Genomic DNA, 21,965 nt, shown 5'->3' on the forward strand with positions numbered 1-21,965 from the left:
GCTAGTTGGCTCCCATCAGTATACAAACATCCATCCTCTTAAAAGAAACAAACAGAACTCCTTGACCCTAATTCACCCCCACAAATTGCCACCCTGTGTCTTTGCAGCAAATCTTTAAGGAGTTGTTTAAACTCACTGTCTGCATCTTCTCCTGAGCCATCCCCTTTTACACCCACTCTGGCTTTTCCCCTGATCCCTCGCTCTATGGAAACTGCCCTGTCAAGGCCATCAGTGACTTCACGTTGCTAAATATAGTGGTCACTTTTCAGTCCTCATCATGCGTGGACCCTCAGCAGCATTTGACCCAGCTCTTCCATCCCTCCTCCCCTTCTTCACTCAACCTCCAGCCCATCGCTCTGTCTGCTTTCTGCTTTTGGTCTACTGGCTGGTCCTTTGCCAACGTCTCCTCTTTTTTCCAAACATATACTGTGGATGTGCCCAAGGGCTGGTTCCTGGGCCTCTCCTCTCTGTCTCTGCTATTCCTTTGGTAGAAGCAACCGAGCCTTGGAAATTGGCATGCCATCAATTTCTCGATTTCTACAAAACTCCCTGATTTGCCCTTTCCATCTGGACCTTTATTCCTGAGACTCACATTCTTTTTCTTTCATTCATCTTGCTTTCACATTCATACATATGTTCTGCTATGTAATTACTTTTCCAAATTTTGAATCAGTACATATATATCATGTAAAATGCTCAAATCTGTATTATTTCCACTAGGATGCTTATTCTACCTTAGAACATTTCTGCATTTCTGTATTTATGTGAATAAAGCGAATAGTATTTCTACAAGCCTCATAGCTAAACAGTGTGTTTGTTTGGGGCTGTTATGTAACATGAAATAATGATACATCAACATAGTCCTTTTTCATTTGTTTTTATGTAACACCGAGATGAGGTTTTTGCACTGAAAACTGGTTTTATTGAAATTTTACGTATGTTACGGACAGTCTGTTTATGTGAAAGCCCTCATTTCTCCCCCTTTCTGATATATTTTCCATTTGGCTATATTTAACATATACCTTGGCATGAAACAAAATTCCCAAGTCATTCACATAATACAATTAACACATTTAAATTATATTTTTTAAATGTTAAAAAGAAAAAGAAAACAGACGCCTATACCTATTAGGCATTTCTGTGGCAATATGTAATACACCCCTTAACCATGACATTGAAGAACTGAGCTGATACCAGCCCCTTTCCACCTGCTCAGCCCCACCTTGTCCCATACCCTGTGGATGGAGAGGACATCCCTCCCATTGTCCAGGTCAAGATGTTGGAACCATGTCCTTTCTCTCTGTTTCTCTTACACACAGAGACAGCAAATCCAGCTTGTTAGAAAATTCTGGATACTCTGTCTTCATTAACAACCTGCTCCCAGCTCCCCGCCCTCCTAAGAGCCAGCTTCAGCCCTTCCTGGACAGCAAAGCCTCCTGTTTCTATCTTTGCTTTCCTAAAATCTCTCGTCCACACAGAGTCAGAGGGAGCCTGTAAAAGCATACATTGAGGGGGTGGGTGTAGCTCAGTGGTAGGGTGCGTGCTTAGCATGCATGAGATCCTGGGTTCAATCCCCAGCATCTTCATTAAAATAAATAAATTACCTCCCCCAAAAAAACCCAAACACAAAAGCATAAGTTGGACTACATCATTCCTCCCCTCAAAACTCATTAAATGGGTCACTATTTCATTAGAAGCCAAAGTCATCACAAAGTCTTCCAAGACCCGGCATGCTCTGCCTCTCCGCCCACACTCTCCCCCTCACTTTGGGGGCCTCTTGCTCCGGCTCTTCCTTCTTCCTCCGGATCTATTCTGCTTCAAGTTCATTACTCCGTGAGATCTGCCAGGATTGCCTTATTCCCTCCTGCCTGCGTCCCATCCCATCAAAATCACCAGAGTTCGCTCGTATCACTCTTTTTTTTAAAAATTTTTCCAAGCTCTTTCTACCCCCAACATGCTGCCTGTTTCCTCTGCTAAAACTCTTAGCCCCCAGTGATGGGGAGTCATGTCTATTTTGTTGACTGATAAAGCCCGAGAGCCTTGGGAACAGGTCTAGTTAGGAGATTCCCATACATCGTAGGAGCTTATACACATTTGCTGAATGAATGTAGAGCCCCTGGTCCAATCCGTTAGAGCACTTCTGTGTCCTGCTCAAAGAATAACTGTCCTTTCCACCTGAGAGGGGGTGACAACTTCCTTGGTGATCAAAGGCAAGATCTTTTTTCTTTACGCTGTTAACCTTAGGCGGGGAGACTGGGGGATCTTCATATATATTTTAAAATTTGGTTCACTCTGCAGTTTGTCTTCGTTCTCTGTATAATTTTGAGAAACTCTTTACTAGTGATCATTCTTCCATCAGATTGAACAGGGTCCAGGGGGAAGGACCAAGCCTGCCCCATCGGCCATCCTATGTGTCATGTCCTGGGACCCAGTGGATGCTCAGAACGTAAGTGAACAGACAGGAGTGAGTGAAGAGATGGGAGCATCTCCTTACTGTGGTGGCTGCTCTCTGTCTGATGCCTTGAGATTTGGGGACGGATTTACAAGTGCGGAGGGGAGAGGTCAGGTCCTCTGTGCTCTTCCTGTGTGCCCTGGCCTTACCTATTCCCCCAGCCCCCTCTGGACAGCCAAGCCGAAGAGCTGGGCCAACGGTGGTTGTGCTGATCAATAATCCACTTTCACCCCAAGTCCGGGTGGTAGTTACACCTGGTTGTAGGCTCTGGAGTCAGGTCCTTGGAGGAATTCCTCACCGAACTATGTTTTGGACCTTTTATTTTTCTCTATAACCTCCAGCTGAAGAAGAAGATTGCCTTAGACACATGAAAGGTGAGTACGCCTACTGTCCCCTCAGAACCCAGGTGGGGCTGGGAGTCTGCTGTTTGTATAGCTGGTGGGCTCGTGTTGCTTTGGGCATCCCTGTGCCTGAATTCTTGCAGTACAGTCGGTGGTAAGGACAGGGGTGCCTAGCAGGGAGGGAAGCGGGTAGGGAGACTGCACATCTGGGGAGATGTTAACCTGGGGTAAGCAGGAGCCTGCTGATGCATGGCATCTCGGTGCAGGGAACTCTCCACACTCAGAGGGGTTCCCACTCCCACAGGGGCCCTTTGATCAGGGTGCTGGGCTGTCAGGGGACCGCAGGGGTCCCAGTGAGTATTAAGGTGCCTTCAGGCAACGAGAAGTGAGGGATCCAGTGGCACTTAAATTAACTGTGCACCCAAACACAGCCCCCACCTCTTTCAGCCTGTTTCCTAATCTGCAAAACTGGAATGATATTAACCATCCCGCGGGGTGGTTGATGGGCTGGGACAGACTAGACAGTCAGGAGCTGGAATTCCTCTGTCCCCTGATAGTTTTCCTTCTTTCTATTTGCTCTCACAAGCTCAGTCTCTCTGTCTCTCTCTCTTTCACTTCTAACTTTCTCTCATGCTCTGGTTTCATTTGATTTCCGACCACCGCCCCTCCCCCTCGCCAATCCCCAGATAAGTGAACTTGATTTCTGTGTGTCAGTTCCAAATTCCCAGGAAAGATGCTCTGTCTCCCTCTGGATCTGTTGTCCAACCCATCAGTTGTGGCCAGAGGAGCGAGTCCCTCTGGGAGCAGCGGAGGGTCTCCGCCCAGCCTCCCAGCCACTACTGTGGGAGCACATAGCCCTCCGAGGAGGAGGTACTGGCTGTGACCTTGTGTCAGTCAGTATGAATTTATGCCTTCTCTTGCCCCACCTTCATCCTCCTAAACAAAGATGAAAATTAAACACTCCCGGGATTTGTGTCATAGAACACTCAGGGTTGGGGCTAAGGGGTCTGGAATCTCTGCCGCATTTAAGGGGCTACAGTGAATCCCCAACGAGAGCCTGCAAAGGGAACACCACCGGCCCCACCCGGCACTTAGGGCGCTGAGTCTGAGTGATGTTGATCTAGGCTTCTGACCACAGCTCAGGGGTCTGGTCTGACCAGTTAGCCTTTGAAACCAACCAGCTTTGGATTCCTCAACCCCTCCCTGAGGTTTTACCTGGACCACCAGCTTCTGTATCTCTGAAGACAGGTGATGAGGACCCTTCACGTAAGCCGTTCGCACAGCCCTGTGCAGGCCTTTGTGCTGCACGGTCTGCCTGGCGAGCTGACCGAGGTTGGTATTTTACTGATGTTAGAAATAGTCTGGTTTCCCGATGCACTGCTTCACTGAACAAGCAACAGAAGCCACTTCTCGCTGATAAAAGCAAAAAAGGGACTTAATGAAAAGATACTGGGAGGGTGTGTGTAGTGGCCAGGACCGGAGCCAACCCAGGAGCTGTAGGAGGTGTTAGGGAGCCCCAGGCACCAGGCCGGGGGGAGTGCTACCAGGCCCCCTGCCACCCCAGAAGGGACCCCCCTCCACCCGACCCTCCACCTCACTCACTGAAGGTTCATGTCCCAGCAGGGCCAGGTCACACTGAAGCCACCAGCACACACCTCAATGGGGGAGTTGGCCCCGTCTCACCCGAGGGCGTGCCTTGTGTGGGGAGGGGCCCAGTTAGAGGAAGGCGGTTCTCCTACTTTTCCGAGTTAATGCGCAAGTCAGTGCCCATCACTCAGGAGAGCCAGGCTGGTCGGACCTCATTGTGGTGACTAGGCCGTCTGAGTTCACTTATTACTTTCTATGTTTGAAGGCCCTGGAGGGAGAAAAAGTGAAGGTTCTAGTACTGACTTTGTGTTTCCCACGTACCAGGTGCAGTAACCAAGCCACTTCTGACAAGACCTAGAGCAACCACGTTCACAGGCCACGGTGCAAGTCGTGCAATTAGGTGTCTGTGGTCCCAAAACCCGTGTCCCCATCAGCTCCGTAGTTACCAGTGGAAACTGGGGGGATTTATGGGACTGTGTGCTCCTGTAGGGGCTGGGATGTGGGTGTTTAAATCCACATCTTCAGAAACTCGGCTAGAAGAACAGCCACTGATTGCACTGAGGCAGGGGAGGGGAGGCTTCCAGCCTCTGGTCCAGCTCGTGTTGCTCTCAGAAGTTGCTCCTTCTGTCCTGAAAACAACACCAGAGCTGAGGGAGCTGCAAACCCACTGCTCTTCTTAGATCCCAGAAAACTGAGGGGAAAAGCTGCTCCCAACCCAGAGAGGCAACCGGGCAGGCTTGGAGAGTCACAGCTCCCAGGGCAGAACCCGCTTTTGTAAGAACCCTGGGGGCAGGCAGATTTAACAGGTCCCTGAGGCCAGCTGGAGGCTCAGCGAGGGGAAGTCTGAGTGTGACAACTCCAGGGGGCCAGTCAGTGGGGCCCCATGTTATTTTTCATGCATTTTACCTCCAGTACCGTGTCCTGTTCTCAGAATGAAGGTCAGAAAAAAACCCCTCATGCTTCCTGCCTGGAAAGGAGAAAATAACTCTATTGAAATACACCCAGAACATTCTGTTTCATTGGGGGAAGTTGTTTTTTGTTTGTTTGTTTGTTTTTAATGAGAAATTATTTTACCAGAGCCTAACCAACCTGGGGGAAGGGAAATCCCTTCTGTCTCACCCAATTTGATCTAAGGGAAATTGTGGAGGTCACAGCTCATGGCACAGGCTCAATGAGAACTAATCACAGGACTACAGATGCTCCCCTCTGTCCCACCACCCCATCGCCTTACCTCCATGTCAGTAGGGCCCCTTTGTAATAACAGGAATAAAACTAAAAGATGTAAATGTCTCAGGAGTGTCTAGGGAAAACCCAAAGACAGTGGGGGGATGAAAACAAGGACACACAGGTGGCTTTAGCCTCTCACACCAATAGCTGTAGCATACTACACACAGCCTAGTCCCAGCAGATAAATAGAAAATCTCACAGAACAAACTATTTATTTTGGTTCTCTTACCCAGGGCATCCCACGTTGCATCCTGGCCTAGTATTTAATGGAAGCAAGTCCATCTTAGAAGAGACATAATTGAAGAGGGATGGCTTTCCAGACTGATAGGCAGAGAAAGCAGCAGCCTGAGTGAGAGCGCGGTGAGGGGTGGGGTAAGGGCTGGGCTGCCTTCTTCCCCAAATAAGGAAACTTTCTGAGGCCAGCACAGTGGGAGGGAGGGCCATGGGGTGGAAGCAGCCAGACTTATTCCTGAGAACAGATGGGATGCCTCCAAGGGAATATTCAGGTGCCCAAACTGGGCCCTGAGGGTGGGAGCCAGTCTGTCTGCCTCAGAGCCCAGGACTGAGGTGGGCACACAGCAGGCAGGTCTTACTTGGCCGGATCCATTTCACTTCTCCGAAGCCCTGTGTAAAACATGAAGCGTGGACGGCCTGGTGAGCACAGATCTGCCCTCAAGACCGGTTTCTACTCCTCTCTTCCCAGAGAACAGCATCTCTGAGCCAGTCCTGGGTGATGTCACAGAGATCACCCTAGTGGCCCAGCCTAGTGGCAGGGAACATATACTTTCTGGCAGGCAACCCCAGAGGTCCACTGATGCATCATGTACTGGCAAGGATGAGTCCCTGAACGCTGGTGCAAAGGCCAAGGCTCTGCCACAGGCCCAAGAGGTGGTGTGTGGGACATGCAGTGGTGCAGGGGTGTAGGTGGTGCATGGTGAAAGTTGTGCCAGGGGTGCACGGGCTGTGGAGGGTGCAGGCAGTTCAGAGGCGCAGGGAGTGCAGGGGCGCAGGAGTGCAGGGAGTGCAGAGGTTCAAGGGTGCATGCAGTGCATGGGCTGTGGGGGTTGCAGCGGTGTAGGGGTGCAGGGAGGTTCTCAGGCTCCTGGCCAGAATCAGAAGGCAGGTGCACATCCTAGCAGTCAGCCTGACCCCTGGAGGCGGGTGTGGTGAGTTTGGGGTGGCGGCGGCGGGAGGGGGCTGCCCAGGCAAGCCGGTTGTTTCCTTCTCTTCCCCGCAGCCTGGCCTGGAGGCAGCCTTGGCAGCAGGAGACTCCCCGGAAGTCGGACTCCAGGTGAGCTTGCTCCTGGGAGGCGGGGCGGTTCGGTCAGGGGCGCCGCAGCGGCAGAGGCGGCGGCAGCGGAGGGGAGCAGCACGGCCCCTGGCGAGCTGGTGGATTAGGTCCCATCTCCCCGGAGGCCCGGCCTGGGAGCGGCCTCTGCTGCCCCAGGTCGCCTGACACACCTGTCCCACTCAGCTTGCTGAGGAGGGGAGCGGGGCAGTGCAATTAGGGTGCGGGGGTGCCGTGGGTAGGGGGCCCGCCGCCCGGGAGCCGGCAGTTTGCTCCCCTCCTCCCCGCGGCGTGGCCTGGGGGCGGCCTCTGCTGCAGAAGAAGCCGGACGTCCTTCTCTAGGTGAGATTGCTGCTGGGGGGCGGGCTCGGTGCGGTCAGGGTGGGGGTAAGCTGGAGCAAATAGTTTCTCTCTATGGCTTGTCTTTTCATTTGCTTAGCAGTGTTTTGAAGAGCTTTGAAGAGTCTTCATTGTGATAAAGTTCACTATATCAGTTACTTTTTAAAATAGATTATACTTTTGGTGTCATAGCAAAGAAATGTTTGCCAAACCCAAGGTCATACTGCTTAAGCCTATGCTTTTCCTCCTAGCTATTTTATAGTTTTGGATTTCCTATTAAGATCTATGATCCATTTTGAATTAATTTTTCTGTATTTTGTGAGGTATGGGTCAAAGTTCATTTTTCTCTTTTTGCATATGGATATCTAATTGTTCCAGCATGACTTGTTGAAAAGATCCTTTCTCGACTGCATCCTTACTGAGATTCAATTGTCCATCTAAGTGTTGGTTTAGTTCAGAACATTCTGTTCTGTTCCATTATTCTATTTTCCTGTTTTACAACAATACCATAGTTTCTGATTACTGTAGCTTTATTTTAAAAAGTCTGAAAATCAGATAGTGTAAGTCTTCAAAGTTTTTCTTGTTCAAAGTTGTTTTGGATATTTGTGATGTTTTGCATTTTTATATGAATTTTAGAATTAGTTTTTAAATTCCTTACTTCCTGTTCTACCAAATTTCCACCCATGTCTTTGGCCATCTTCAAAGCTACATTTTCTGAAGAAGTTTCTCTAGATCCCAGGTGAAAGGAATTTTTCTTCTTCTGTGTTCCATACACACTTTATAATATTTGATTGCATTTATTCATATTTAGCTGTATTTATTTGTCTGATCTTTCCTGCCATATAGTAAACCTCTCAAGATTAGAAATCTTGACTTGTTTCCCTCTGCTGAGAAAACTAGTTCTGTGCTTTGCAGGAGTGAGCCCTGCAGTAAGAGGTATCTGCAGCACACATCTAGCTCATCTCTTGCGTATTGTCAAGGAATCCTGCAGATTTAGAATTGTTTATTGTTTGTTATCTCCTAGACAGCTCAGTGTTTATTATTTCTATTGTTACTGCTGCATTTTCAAAGAGCAATGGGCTAATTATTTTCCAAATATCAAAACATGCTACAATTGACTTGTGATGCTAGTTATGTACTGCTGTGTCTTAACAACCTGCTCAGTGTTCACAGGCTCCTTCACTCATGAAACTTTTGGTAGGATGACTTTGGCTACTTGAGCAGCACTATCTGAACTGACTCCTCCTGTATTTCCAGTGTCCCCTCGATCCCTCCTCCAGCCCTCCCTGGGGGACCAGTAGTTCTGCCCTCAAAAAGCCTGTTGTTTCTCAGGAAGAGTTTTCTGTGAAATATAATCATGTCCCTCTAGTGGGGACATTCAGTCCAGAGATTTGGCGGCAGGGGAAAATGTTTATTCTGCTTTTGGTAGAGCCTAAACTGTTCCATAATTATTAGAAGCAAATCCAATGAAGAAACTGTGTTGGGATCTAACAAATCAGCATAAATATCTGATAAGGAAGATCAGCTTCCCCTTCCCAATCAGGCATCATGTTGATGTGACACTCACCTTGGCTAACGTGTCCTCCTGTGTGCAACATAAGTCTGAAGACATTATGAATGGCTTTTTGTTTTTCTTCCCTAGTCTTTCCACATTCAGTGTGTCTGGTGAAATTATATGAATCCTACTTATTTGCAGCCCAGCACTAACCTTTTTTTTTTTTTTTTTTTTTTAAAGAATAACGTGTTTAAAAGGCTAGTGGACAATTTGTTAGGAGATAGAAGTCCTCTTAGATTTTGGTCCTAAATTCAAATCTTGGTTAGTGGTGAATGAAAATTCCCCTTAAAATTTAAAATACGGTGATATAAAGTTTTAAAAATAGTTAAATTTTAGTCGATTTCATTAAACACTATAACAGTTATTTACCTTTAACCTGTTTCTGGGGCAATTTTGCAATGATTCCCTCTCTTCATTGATTCTCTCTTTATCAGAGTCCTTGAGAGGCCCCTGTCATCACTGTCAGTATCATCATCATCATGATGGAACGGATTCCTCTGGAAGAATCTAGGAAAATAAAGAGATGGATGGGGAGACACATAGGTGAGTGTGTGCGTATACACTGAGAACAATTATTAGACGTTAGATGCACAATATCCATTCCATTTAGAGAAGAATGTGGTCATGAAATCCTGATGTGGTGAACGAATGAAGCGGTGGGAACAGGATGGTCAATGGAAAGGAGGAGGAAGTGAGCAAAGCTGGGAGCATTGATCCTCTGTTAGGAGACTAGCACGTTGGTGTGAATGAAGGCACTGTGGTGGCAGAACAATGTGTCCCCCACCCCGACAGGGAAGCCACCTGTGACATGTTACTGTAGACAGTAAAAGGGATGACAGGCATTTTAGGACAAAAATCTTAAAAAATCTTAGAGGATTTTCCTTCTAAATTGGCTAGTAGCCTTTTAAACTCATAATACATTGTTAAAGATTAGTGCCAGTTTACAAATAAACAGGATTTGTATAATCTCACCAGATGTACTGAATGTGGAAAGACTAAGGAAGAAAAACAAAAAGCCGTTCACAACTGTCTTGAACCTTTAATTGCTCACGAGAGGAAATGTTACCCAAGGTGAGTGTCACAGCCACATACATAATGCCTGAGTGGGGTAGGACAAGGGGATCCTGAGATGAGGTGATAGGGAGAGTAGCCTGGATTTTCCAGGTGGGCCCAGTGTAATCACAGGGGTCTTTACAAGCATAGGACATTTCCCATCTGAGTTTAGGATCAGAGGAAGGTGCAGCCATGAAGCGATGTTCAGAAAGGCTGCTGGCCATGAAGATGAAGGAAGTCGTGGCGCACAAGCTAAGGAAGGTGGGTGACCACTGGAAACTGGAAAAAAACAAACAAGGAAACATTTTCTTCTAGACCCTCTAGAAGGAAAGAAACCTGCTGGTACCTTGAATTTAGCCCAATGAGAACTGTGTTGGATCCCTGACCTCCACAGCCATAAGCTGATAAATCTGTGCTGGTTTAAGCTATTAAGCTTATGGAAATTTCTTACAGTGGTAATAGGAAAATAACATAGTGAGCCGTAGTGTAAGGGATTAAAGGTCTAGGATGGGGTGTGGATAGGATTCTGACATTTACACCTAAAAAAAACCAGATGAAGTGAGAAGGGGTTTTAAGGAATACCTACCTGGCAGGGCTGTTAAGCAGACTGTTTGGAGTGAGGAGAACATTGGAGTAGAGGAATCAATTAAATCTCTACCAGAAAAATAAGGAATAAAATCTAACAGGGCTTCAGTGTTAGTGGATGTAGGAATGGAAATGGGCAGAGAGATATAAACATTACTTTGAAATTAGCTACAGGTTGGATGACTGCATGTTGGGGAGAGTTAGCCGATGTGTGGACTGGAAGTTTGCATCCCCTCAAAATCCATATGTCGAAACCCCATCTCCCAGTGTGATTGTATTGGGAGGCGAGGCCTTTGGGAGGTGATTAGTAGGATAAAATGAGGTCAAGAGAGTAGAGCCCTCATGAATGGGATTAGGGCAGTTATAAGGGGCCCCAGAGTGCTTGCCTCTCTATGCTCTCCACCCCATGAAGATAGTGGGAAGACAGCCATCTTCAAGCCATGAAGGCAATCCTCTCCCAGATACCTTGATCTTGAATGTCTCAGCCTCCAAAACTTGAGGAATATGCTGGTTGTTTAAGCCACCTGACCCATGGTAAATTTTTACAGCATCCCAGACTGACTAAGACAGTGGAGAATGCCTCCGGGTTTGAAACTGATTGCCTGGAGAATGCTGAAACCCAGGGAAGTGGGCAGCACAGACGTTAAATCACTTAATCCTGCCAGCACAGTAGGAGATAGAGTCTACATATTCCTCACCATTAAAAGGTTAGGAAAAAGAGGTACAAATAAGTAAAATAACAACAACAACAACAACAACAACAACAACAACAACAACAACAATAATAATAAAAATTTCTCCAAGATTCACACAGAACCCCCCAGAGGCAGAGTGAGAATTTATACTCAGGCAGGCTGGCTCCGGAGACCCTGCTCATAACTACTAAATCAAATGGCCTGGCTTATGTGGATCTTTTTTTTTCAACTGTGATATGACGGTACTGTGTTCAGTAACTTATAACTTCAAAATACCTCACTATAAGGGAGTCATTAGTCACGGGCGTTACAAACCACAGAAAGCTATACATACAAAATTAACCTGTTAGGGCAAGAAAACCACTAATATTTCTAAACATCATATGATCTGAGCCCTTGCTGTAAAATGTTTATTTATAATTCTGCCTGGCTACAGAATAACTTCATAATTCTGCATGTGGCTGGTGGCTCACATGTTGGACAGCACGGGCCTAGAGAACTTAAATGACTTGCCGAACCACACCCAGGAAGCTCATGGTGGAATCAGATCTACAATCTGGGAATTTTCCTTCTTATCCAGCAAGTCTTTCATGGAGGCTTAGAAGCTTCTCCTTTGGTGCCCAGCTGTCTATCCATGCTTATGACATCTTGTCAGATGTCCCAGCCTGCTCCTGAACATCAGCCAGTACACACTTCTGGTCTTTTCTGACCATGTAATATCTCTTAGCAATTTTGGTGACATCAGTTCTTATCTGGAAGGGTAATGGCTAGAGATGTAAATGTGTCCACAAGAGCAGACTGACAGATTTTTCATAAACATAGCAGGAGTGATCAAGAAAAGAAAAAATCAGGAAGAAAGACCAGCAGAAGCAAGTCATTTAATACACCAAATGAATACTTTCAATGTTTGGTTGTGTTACTGAGTCCAAACTCATTCTGCTCACTGCAGGACAGACCAATAAATTGGAAGACCACCTTTTGTGGCAAGAAATAGCGTCTTTAATTGGAAACCAGCTGACTGAGGAGATGGCAGAATAATTGTCCTGGAGAACCATCTTCCCCTAGTCACAATTCAGGCTCCTTTTATATTAAAAGGGGGAAGGGGGTGTGCTTGGTTGTTGCAAACATCTTGGTGTAGGAATCCTTTGTTGTTAGAATCCTTTGTTGTTGCAGCTGTCCTCCTGGGTCAGATCCCTGTAAACCTCCAACAAAACAAGTGTTATTTTCTGTTCTGCAACATGTTATCTTTATAAGAATGGTAAAGTGTTAATATCCTTAAAGGTCAAAGCCTTGAGAATAGGTTCTCTTGTGTATTTCAGGCTGTAGGCAACATTATTTTATAAAAGGTGCAGAACCAACAAGACTAAGCCTCGGAAACAGAGCACGGGTTTAAGGTCAAAGAAAAAGATGTAATATGGAGTCAGATTTGTTCTTTCCTATTACAATAGTGCCATGGAGAATCCACTTTGGGCAGCTTTTTGTGGGGCCCTGGAGGCTTTCTCTCTCTGCCTCTGCGCATCTCTATTGAAAACCCTTCCTAGCTGTCTGGTCTGCTGGAAACCCATTCCACCTGGTTTGCCCTGAACATGTGTTCTGTTTATAACTCATTTATACCCCTTGGAAAACAACTCAATAAAATCTCAATTGGTTTTCCACCAGCTCCCCTAGGCAGGGGTCAGTGATAACATGTTATTATTTTATAAAAAATATACATAATAAGTGAAATCATAAAACAGCCCTGGGCACATAGGAGAGAGTCAATAAATGCTTCCTGGCTTAAAGCAAAAGTGACGGCTCAGTTTTCCATGGCTGCTGTACTTGCTGAGATAGTTACTCCTTCCCTCCATTACACTTTTTTTTTAACTGAAAAAGAAACCCATGCATATGTTAAAAAAAAAAATTCAAACAGCACAAAAATACACAAGGGAAAGGTTTCCCTCATCCATTGTTCTCTCAGCCCTCCCTGGAGTTGCCACTGTTTACAAACTTTTGTGAGATTTTATGCACATTTTATGCACATTTCAAACTATGTATGTAAATTCCTTTAAAGCTTTATTTATTTTTAACCTAAAAGGATTTAAATCCTCAAGTGGCTTCTGCCTCGATAATAGCAAAGAACAAATCAGACTCTGTAGTAGATCTGTTCCTTTGACTTTAACCCTGGGCTCTGTTTTCCTAGGCTTAGTCTTGCTGGTTCTGCACCTTCTGTAAAACAATGTTGCCTAGAGCCTGAAATAGACAGGAGAGCCTATTCTGAAGGCTCTGATCTTTAAGGATATTAACATTTTTCCATTCATATAAAGATAACAAGTTGCAGAATAGAAAATAACATTTGTTTTGTTGGAAGTTTACAGGGATCTGACCCAGGTGGATAGCTGCAAGAACAAAGAATTCTAACAACAAAAAATTCCTACACCAAGAAATTTGCAACAACCAAGCAAGTAGGAAAGGAGCCTGAATTCTGACTTGGGGAGATGGTTTTCCAGGACATTAGTTTGCCATCTAGGTCTACAGAAACTTGCTATTCCATGCCCCAACACCTGGTCTCCTGATTTGTTGTCCTGTCCTGCATTGAGGAGAATGAGTTTGGACTCGAGAACACTCCTATCTACATAGCAAGCTGGGCACTGGAACTGAGGACAGCTCTCCCACACCCAGGGACCTACTGTGAGCCCTTCATTGTTCCATTAGGGTGGAAAGTGGTTTACCCAGGAGAGATGGGGACTATGCACTGACACTCGGGCAGTCTGCTCTGTCTGGGTCTCTGAACTTGTACCTCCCGCTCCCTGCCAGCCCAACACCTGGGACAATGCAGCTAAGGAAAAGATCATGCCTGCCTCAGTTTACCAGCCTGTAAAAGGGGAATTTATACTCTTCCCAAGGTAGTTCTAGGCGACAACGCCTGTGGGTGTTTGGTTCCAGGAGCAACAGGAAGCCCAGCTCCTCTTGGGGGCAACAGTTCTGATCCCTGTAGGGGTTCTGCAGGGCCTTGGCTGGAGGGCTTGACCAGGGAGGTGAAATTTGAGCTTCTGGCCTTGAGGGGCTAGAGAAGGGCATGGAGGCAGGACTGGCGCCGCCTTTGGTGTGCCCTTGAAAGGTAAAGCGTTTTCTCTTCATCTCTGCTACTCCCCTCCCCCTTCTCCCTCTAGATCTCTCGCTTCTCCTTGCTCCTCCTCCGTCCATCTCTCTTCCTCCACTTTTCGCTTCCTCTCTTACTCCTCCCATCTTCTCCCCCTCCCATCTTTTCCTTCCCTGATTCCACAGTGTATCTCGCAGAACCCAGGGCCCAGAGCGGATCGCTGGCCCTCCAGCGCATGCCCAAGGTTGGATGCCAGCTGGACCGCTGGTCCGAAGCTCCAACTCCGAGCCAGGGATCAGCCCCAGTGGCTGCTCGGCTCTGTCGCCCGGTAGGCCTTTGTCTCCTGCCCCGGGTCGGGGCCTCCGGCTGTGTAAGTGGAAGGTTGGGGGCTCTGGGGAAGGGGGTCCGCGTGTCACAGCCTGCGAGGGCTCGAGTCAGTGAGTGTCCAGCTGAGGAGCTTGCACCAGCCCCCTCTGCCTGCGCCACCTGCCCCAGCGCCCCGGCCACACCTGTGCAGGGCCGGGCACGCACCTGCTGGGGACATGGCCACCCCCGTCCATACCGTGGCCCGCACCTGCCACCTCTCGCCCCAGCCAGGCTCCCCTGAGTCCGCGGCCGGCTCCCCCTTCTGCTCTCCCGCCGCGAGTCCCCTCCTCCCGGGCTTCCTCTCCTCGTCCGCAGACCCCGCCCCGCCCCTGTGCGGGCTGTGTCCCGGGCCGGCGGGGTCTGCGGACCCGGATGGGGGCGGGGGCGGGGACAGTGGCTGGGACTGGCCTCCGAGCGGGGCTGCAGCCCGCGCCCCCCGCCGCTTTCCCTGCTCTGCCACCCCTAGACTGCACTCCTCTCCCTTTCCCTGTCCCCGAGGTCCAGCTCAGTGACATGGACGCTGTTCCCTGGGGCTGAGATCCTCTGGCTGTAAAGCCCAGCTTCTCCTGGCAGAGACTTGGGAAAAGAGAGCACCAACGCTGAGCATGCTTCTTTCTCCTCCCTCAGTGTTTCTGCCCCAGGTAAATACCCTTAATACTTTTTCTGGTGTTACGATGGTGGTGCTTGTTGATGTCACGTGTTTTTATAGTGAGCGTGATCACAGTGTTGAAAGCAGGGCTTGGCTCACTTAAAAAGGAGCTGAGGAGTAGGGGCAGGGCTGTACTTAATATGTTTGAGTTGTTCTGCAGGAGCTAAGGCCCTCACCCAGGTGAAGGATGGTAACTTCATGCTGAGCACGAGATTCCTGGAACACGGCCCTATTACCTACCACCAACTAGTCAGAAGAAAGTCACACACCTGGAAGCCCTGAAGCCTCATTTTGCCTATTCAAAACTTTACCCTAATAAAAAAAAAAAAAGAAAAAATTCACCTCAAAAACCATTAGAGAGTTCAGGGTTTTTGAGCACGAGCCACTCTTCTTCTCTGGCCCTGCAGTAAAAACTTTCTCTACTCCAAAAACAAAAACAAACAAAAAAAAAGAGATGAGGGCATGAGGCTGTTACATTCTCCATCCTCCCCTCTCCCAGGGTGAAACATGTGACGGTCGATTTTAAAAAGATATAGTCCTTAACTAGTCCCGCCCAACTAGTGTGTGTTAACAGGAGCAGCACCATCAGAGGCATTTTGGAGACCCAGGAACATTGGAGTCCTAAAGATCTCCAGGCAAATTATTGTTTGGTTTTGTTTTTTTGTTTTTCTTAAATTGTGGGGGCAGACTAGTAATATAGAGGGAAAAATAGTGGTCCAGAAATACTTTTTCGTAGAACAGCCTTATTGCGATATTGTTCACACACTGTGAAGTCCACCCATATAAATGGTATAATTCAGCGGCTTTTAGTATATTCACAGTGGTGCAACCATTATTATTCCAGAACGTTTTCATCACTGCAGAAAGAACAGTGGAAATGAATGATCTATCCACCCCTCCCCAGTGGTGGGTCTAAAGAAGTTTCCTGGCTGTTCCTGACCCTATATTAACTTGTTACATTCCACAAAAATTCTGGTAGGAATTCTAATCAGAACTGCATTGAATCTATATATCAGAACAGGAAGAATTAATATCTTTGTGGCATAAACTTTTTCTACCCATAAATGTATCTGGGACCCTATCTTTTAATCTGTCCAGAGCCTGGCCTATGGAAAGTCTTCACTAATTTTTTGGGTCTGTGAATAATGAGATTATATATATCGTTGGTGGCAACTGTAGCTTTTCACGAAAGAGAAAACTAACCTTAGTGAAGCCAGTTGACTCCCTGATGGTCAGAAAGAGTGACAGCCATTGCTGGAGTGATCCAGTGGACTTGGTGCTTTCAACCAGTGTTCTCCACCACCTACAGCTAAGGGGATTACAGTTTTCTCTTATTTATTTATTTATTTTTAAAATTCTTATTTTTTATTAAAGTGTAATCAGTTTACAATGTTAGTTTCAGGTGTACAGCAGAGATTCAGTTATATATATGCATATATACATGTATATTTTTCAGATTGTTTTCTGTACAACTCATTACAAGAAATTGAATATAGTTCCCTGTGCTATACAGTAGGTCCTTGTCATTTATTTATTTTATATATAGTAATGTGTATCTGATCATACTAAACTCCTAAACTGTCCTCCCCCTTTCCCACTTGCTAACCACAGTTCGCTATGTCCATGAGTATTTCTAGCAACATTCTTTTTGCTAGTAATATATGCTGGTTAGCTGCCTTCAATTTCAGTAATTCCATCTTATCTGTGGGCGTTTTCCTTCTGGTGGGCCTGCATGTGGTTTGCACAAGTGTTCATAGAGATCTGTATTTGGGAGAACTCCAGGCCTCGTGTAGTGCCTGGCACGGAGCTCCCGCTGAGCTCATGCTTGAACTGGGAAAAACCATATAAAATTTGGAATTTCCACTGTGTTTGAGACTTCCAGGTTTCTACAACCTGTTTAGCCCACCTTAATGTTGGCAGCTCCCATACTGGATAATTTGGTGGAACTACATAGTACGACGGTGTAGAGAGAGGACTTGTATGCTTCTTCTCTTTCCTTTTTCTAACACTCATTCTCCTGGGCCTCCCACATCCTTCCCCAGCAGTGCCCAGGGCTGGCTTGGTGCTGCGCTGAGGCAAGATTTGTAAATAAGGCCCTTTCCTCATCTCTTCTGAGCCTCCGTTTCCTTCTCTGCACAATGAGGGCTTAGACTAGATAAGTGCTTTTTGGTTTCTTTTAAACCCATGTCTCCTTTTGAGAAACAGAGAACTCAAATCTCTGCTCCAACCCTAATTCTTCAGATTTTGATACGTCCTCCAAGGGGTGACACAGCTCTTTGTGGAAAGTTAATGTGACTTTGGTTCTTTCCAGGTAGCACAGAAAAGACTTAAGATATTTATTGCAGGGAGGGGACAGGAGGGGGGCAGTATGTCACACTTTCTAGTGTGAGAACTGGAGCAGGGGCTTGGATTTAAATACAGCCTCTGACGTGGCCTCTCTCTAATCTTGCACAATGTGATAAACCTCTCTTTTCCTCCGTTTCTTCATGTGTCAAGTTGGAGTGATATTACTTTAGGTTTTCGTGAAACAATATACACATAAGCCATTTGTGTCTCAGTAGAAACCTGACCTGTTAGAGAATCAGGGGTTTCTTTAAAAAAAAAAAAATCTTGTCCATAGCACTCTGTCTATGTGTAATTTGAACTTCCTGGAGTGTGTGGGTTGAGACTAAATTCCATCATGGGACAGGTGGCCCCTGGGTCTGGGGGCCCCAGTTTCATCCTCCTCCCCAGTCCTCTTCCCCTCAGTCCAGGATGAAGTTCCTGCCATTAGAATTACACAGACTTCTTGTGGATATGGCTTTTAATTTTATTGTTTCACTGGGGAGGGCTGCTGTCATGATTTCCGTGGTCAGGTTTTGGTGACCTGAAGGCTATGCAATTGGGTATTTGTATTTAAGTATAAGAAAAGAAAGTTACAAATACAAAATTAGACCTAGAGTGGAGGCAGGGACTCTTGGAATTGGGGATGATTAGCTTTGTTAGCTTCAGGTGCAGTGGCCTCTGGCCATGAGGACCCATCCTTGTGCTCTGGAGTTGGAGGGACCAGTGGGCTTGGTGGGAACGTTTACTGAGTGTACCTCATGGGCTGTGCATTGTCCTATTTGTACTGTGTGTTCCTTATTTAAGACAGTGAGCTCATTTAATCTCAATAGCCTCTTTAATAAAATTGACTTTTTATTTGAGATGTAAAGTAGATTCCCATGCAGTTGTAAGAGATAATATGGAGAGAGCCTATGGACTCTTTGCCCAATTTTCTTTCATGATTCCATCTTGCAAAATTGTAGTACAATTTGTTATTGACTCACTAACCCTTTGAGGTTTGTGTTATTACTCCCATTTCTATTCGTGAATAAACTGGGGTTTAGAGAAGCACACAGGCCTGCCCAGGTCACCCACATGGTTAGTGTAGAGTCGGGTGGAACGTGGGCTAAGGATTTCCAGGCAGTACCATTGTGATGGTCTGTGGCAGGGGCAGCATTCACTTGCGTGTTTATTCATTCATTCAACAAACATTTATTGAGTAACCTCTGTGGGTCAGATGCTATCATAGGGTTATCTAATTCTTCAGCAGTACTGAGAATCAGGTAATGTTTTCTTTTTTTTAATCTGAGAAATTTAGCTCTGAGAGGTTATAACCCCCCACAAAGGAAATATAGCTCATAAAGGGGGGGTAGTAAATGTGTACAGTCCCCCACTTTTTATGCAGATTGTACCCTAGGCATTTTACATTTGCAAACTTCCATAATCCAGATATATTCTTGCAAGGCAAGGATTTTTTTTTTAATTTAAGTATAGTCAAGTTTACAATGTTGTGTCAATTGCAAGGTCTTTTTTTGAATTTTGAATTAAAAAAATTAATATTTGATGTGGGGTAATTAGGTTTATTATTTGTTTCATTTTTTTAATGGAGGTACTGGAGATTGAACCCAGGACCTCATACATGCTAAGCATGTGCTCTGCCACGAGAACTGTACCCTCTTCCCCAAGGAAAGTTTTCTTATCCATTATTCTGCAGCTTAGGAGTTCAAGTAAATTGGAGTTGAAATCCAGATCTTTTGATCCCACTGTGGTTCTTTTCTTTATATTCTGCTGAAGGGGGTGAGGAAAGCAGTTCCTTTGTTCATTCTTGTATTCAGCATTTTTGAGCACTGACTTTGCATCAGGGCCTGGCTAGGTGTTGGAAACTGAAAACAAGAAATGACCCTTTACTGCAGGGGCTGGAAGCCTAGACCAAAAGATGGGTAATGTGATCCGAGCTATGGTAACGATGTGCTGACGCTGAGGACAAACTGTACCCCTGGCTTTGCTTGGGCTTCCCTGCCTTACGGCTGCTACACACCAGGTCACCGCATCCCAGAAGGGCCTGCAGCCCACAGCAGAGTGTGTACCTCAGTCTCCTCTCCCCTCTCAGCAGGGCCTGCAACATGAGCATCCCTACTATGTGCAGTGTGCTGAGGACAACCAGAATCTCCCCGTGGTGGTCCAACCTGTTGGGGATCAGTCTCAGAGGAGAATTTCTTTTGCATCTATAAGTGAATCTCCTCGGTGAGCCAGATCAGCCCGTGCGGCTCCCAGTGGCACTCTGTATCCACTACAGGCACCACTACGGCCCAAGAATGGGTGGAGCGACTTCCAGACCCACCACAAGGTCGTGGGCCTTGTCACCATTACCGACTGCCTCTTGGTCAAGACCTTCTAGAAGCTCCACGTGCAGAGGAGCTGTATGGCACCACGCTCTACGACCCTCAGCTCTTTGCCTTTGGGTCTGCATGGAGAGGTGGTCAAGCAGCCACCTACTGATGTGGCCTTCAACCTACAAGGACTGCAGAGTAGTGGAGAAGAGGGTCGAGGACATCATCGAGTCACTCTTCATCGTGCTCGTGTCCAAGAGCCTGCACGGGGCCCCCGATAATTCTAGGGACAAGATCCCCCTCCCCTGCATCCCGTTTGAGAAGGAGGACTTGGTGGGACTGGACACAGACAGCAGATAAGCCTACCTGGAGGCCCGGCTGCCCTGGCTGTGTGCCGCGTTGCTTCCCTACAACCAGAAAGGGATTGGCAAGGAGGAGGGCTGTCTTGTAGCCAAGGGGGGAGGGAGGTGCAGCCCGCCAGTTTTCAGACGTTTAAAAGTGAATCCGCCTTTGTTTCAGAGAGATCCTTTTAGGGTTAGTGTGGACACTTACTCTCCCTTTTCAGCCAGGACCCCTGGTGGGACCCCTGGAGTCGCTGTCCAATAGAGTAGCCACAGCCACTGAGGCTAGGAGCACTGTGGGTTTCTAATTTTTGCTTGTTCCTCTTTTTCTTTCTCTTTTTCCGTTTTCTCTCGGACCTCCCTGTGAGCGTGTTGTTGGGTCTGAAAATGTGGGCTGTGCACACCCTGCATTGGAAATAGCGAGATTGCCCTCCGTGCTGCCTCCACCGCTTTAAAAAGCAAAAACTTAATAGTTGCCTTGATTCATGTATTATCTCAGTCATGTTTTTATTTTCTAATTTTTTGGAATTTTTGCTTTGTTAGCATGTCACCTGCTGGTGTTTGATACCTAGTAGAATCCTTGCTTTGAGAAACATGTTTGATCCTCCTTACATTTGGTGACAAATGAGCCCTTATTAATTTTGTTTGCTTGTTTTGAGGAGGTGAGATGCGAATTGATTTAGGAGGCTTCTGGGGGATGTTTTTCATGGGTATTTTCACTTGGAAATTCAGTCTGCAGCACCTTGCTTGATTCTGGCTTTTGCACAAACGTGCTCGGCACGCAGTTCCTGGCTGTCGCTGTGTGACGTGCGTGACGGCGCTTCCAGGCCGGGGGTCACTGGTGAGGAAGTGGCCGGCTCGGGGGTGAGCAGCTGCAGGGGACGCTGTTGGAGGAAGCAGTCACCGGGTTTGCTTTTGCTTTTGCCTTCCCCATGCCATTTACTTTACTTTGTCCTCATAAAAGGGCAGAAGCGGGTCTAAAATCCATGTCACTCTTTTACTCCCTTTACAAGGCTGGCTTTTCTGAGTATCAGGACAACATGGCCTTCTCCTAAGTAGCTGGCTCACCTGGATCTGGTGGACACAGGGACCGCTAAAGGGGACCGTAGCTTCCTCTCTGCTTCAGCCAGTGGGCATTCAGAGCCGGGTCTGTGGTTTGCCTCAGCAGCCGTGCAGGCCTCCCTGCACCGGCCTTTACTTTTAACCCATGTTGGCAGTAAATAGCTGACTCTGTCTGTTGCAGCTGACGTCCACCACTGACGGCCGTGTCATTAGTTTGCGGTAGTGAGACTCCAACACCCAAGTCAACCGTGAAGGTAGATGCTTTGACCGACCTAGGACCTTGCATTTTCACCCCCCAAGCTGGTTCATCTCACCCGGGGGAAGGGTTTGGCCACCAACTTCATGCTGGTCATGAGACCTTGTTTCTCCTTTCATGCTCTGGTCCAAATGTGGACACTTCATCCTTCACTGACTTGGTCTCGCTTCAGACAGGCCAGACTTTCTGAAAGAGTCCATCACAGTCTGGGAGGGAACAGAACAGAAGTTAAGTGTCACAAGTAGAAGGAGTCTAGGCTGTCCGAGTTGGCAAATGCAGGCTGGGATCTGTGATGGCTGGGCTGTGCCCTGGACACAGGCCTTTCCCGTGGCTCCTGAGAGCCCAGGGGTCGGAGTGAGAACAGCCTTGCCTGGGTTCCTCCATCCTCACCTGCTCACTGGCATGTGTGTCTGCTAACAAGGAAGCTCCCCCAGACCTCATGCCCTTCAAAGTTCA

The 21,965-nt window shown here is 47.0% G+C and overlaps 2 long non-coding RNA genes across 2 annotated transcripts; both read left to right on the forward strand.

The window, feature by feature from the left end:
* Nucleotides 1-2,572: 2,572 nt before the first annotated feature.
* On the forward strand, nt 2,573-21,965 carry LOC116659778. The gene is made up of 3 exons (XR_004315122.1): nt 2,573-2,584; nt 13,261-13,264; nt 19,774-21,965. It is a non-coding gene; the product is annotated as an uncharacterized LOC116659778 (long non-coding RNA).
* Nucleotides 6,114-9,310, forward strand: LOC116659779. The gene is made up of 3 exons (XR_004315123.1): nt 6,114-6,261; nt 6,845-6,898; nt 9,224-9,310. It is a non-coding gene; the product is annotated as an uncharacterized LOC116659779 (long non-coding RNA).

Source organism: Camelus ferus, chromosome 25, assembly GCF_009834535.1.
Source record: "Camelus ferus isolate YT-003-E chromosome 25, BCGSAC_Cfer_1.0, whole genome shotgun sequence".
NCBI classification, from domain to species: Eukaryota; Metazoa; Chordata; class Mammalia; order Artiodactyla; family Camelidae; genus Camelus; species Camelus ferus.